The sequence below is a fragment of the Pteropus medius genome, unplaced genomic scaffold (genome assembly GCF_902729225.1).
Source record: "Pteropus medius unplaced genomic scaffold, Ma_sr-lr_union100, whole genome shotgun sequence".
Lineage (NCBI taxonomy): Eukaryota > Metazoa > Chordata > Mammalia > Chiroptera > Pteropodidae > Pteropus > Pteropus medius.
Window position 1 is genome coordinate 7510574 of NW_024346771.1, and position 2109 is coordinate 7512682.

A 2109-nucleotide genomic window follows, 5' to 3' on the forward strand; every position below is an offset into this window, starting at 1 on the left:
TGGATATATATCCAAAGAAACCCAAAACACCAATTCAAAAAGAGGTAGCCATCCCTATTCATTACAGCATTATTTACAATAGCCAAGATATGGAAGCAACCTGATTTAAAAAAAAAAAAAAAGTACATATATACAATAGAATATTACTGAGCCATAAAAAAGAGTGAAATCCTGCCAATTGCAACAACGTGGATGGGTATTATGTTAAGTGATATGTCAGAGAAAAATAAAGACCATATGATGTTAATTATACTTAGAATCTAAAAAACAAAATAAACAATACAATACAAAAACAAGCTCATAGAAACAGAGGACATTTGAGGGTTGCCATATGGGAGGGAGTTGGGAGGATGGGTAAAAAGAGGGGAAGGGATTAAGAAATGCAAATTGTCAGTTATAAAAACAGTCACAGAGAGGTAAAGTACCACATAGGAAATATAGTCGGTAATATTGTAATAACTATGTCTGGTGTCAGATGGGTACTAGAATTATCAGGGTGATCACTTCGTAAGTTGTATAAATATCTGATTACTATGTTGTAAATCTGAAACTAACATAATACTGCATGTCAACTTTACTTGACAAAAAAAATTATTTTTTAAAAAAATAAGGCAACAAGTAGAAACAAATAATGAGAATTTATGGTGGATATTGGTTCAACAATATTAATAATCACTTTAGTCTATGGCCATGCCACCCTGAACAAGTCTGATCCTGTCTGATCTCAGAAGCTAAGCAGGGTCGGGCCTGGTTAGTACTTGGATGGGAGACTATCTAGGAAGACCAGGTGGTGTAGGTATAAAAAATTAAAAAAATAAGAGATTGTAAGCTGACAAGGTACTTGCAATCTGTGAGATCAACCAAGGGTTGCCTCACCTAAATACACACACACACACACACACACACACACACACACACATATATACATATATACACATATATATACACACACATATATTAATAATATATATTAATTATATATGCATATTATATATATTAATAATCATATATATTAATAATCACTTTGGATAGCAATAGTTTAAATGTACCAATTAAAAGACAGTGATTGTCAGAACTGATTAAAAAAGGACACAATGAATTTTCTACAAGAAATTCACTTTAAATATAAAGATACACATAGATTAAAAGTAAATGGATAGAAATAAATATACTAAGCTAATAATCAAAAGAAAGTTGAAATAGCTATACTGATTTCAGACAGAGAAAACTTCAAAGCAAAGAATGTTACCAGGGATAAAGGACACTACATAATGATAAGGGGGTCAATACTCCAAGAAGACAGATCCTTAACATGTATGCATAAAAATACAGTATCAAACTATATGAGGCAAAACTCATAGAAGGGCAATGAAAATAAATTAATCCAATATCATATTTGAAGACTTCAACACCTCTCTATCAGAAATAGATTTAGCAAGAAGAACTAACTAAGGATTTAGCAGAATTCAATAACATCATTAATCAACAGGATGTAATCAGCATCAATAGACTACTTAATCCAAAAGCAGCAGAAGACATATTCTAATCTCACATGGAATGTTCAGCAAGATAGACTACATTGTGGATCATAAAGAATAGAAATCAAACAATTTTTGCTCTCAGACCATAATGAATTAAACTAAAATCTATACAAAATAATAATAATAATAATAATAATGAAAGATACTAAAATATGTGATTGATCATCACATTTCTAAGAAAAGAACCTGAGTCAAAGATAAAATCTCAAGAGTAATTTTAAAATATTTTTAACTAAATAAAAATGAAAGCAAATTTATCAAAGTTGGAGGGAAGCAGTAATATAGTGCTTACAGGGAAATTTATATCATTAGATGCACATATTAGAAAAGCAGAAAGATCCAAAATCAATCATCTAAGTTTCCAATTTAGGATACTAAGAAGAGAAAGACATATTAAATCCAAAATCAACAGAAAAAAAAAAATAGAAAGATTTAGAGCGCTGATGAATAAAATAGAAAATAGGAAATAGAGAAAAATTTAGAAAACCAAGAGTAATTTCTTTAAAAAATCAATAAAATGATATCTCTAGATAGGAAAAAAGAAAAAAGAGAGAATACAAATTACTAA

General features: G+C 29.5%; 1 pseudogene; it reads left to right on the forward strand.

Annotated features, from left to right (window-relative positions):
* Positions 1-680: 680 nt before the first annotated feature.
* LOC120613868 (uncharacterized) lies at positions 681-799 on the forward strand (annotated as a pseudogene).
* The last annotated feature ends 1310 nt before the right edge of the window (positions 800-2109 follow it).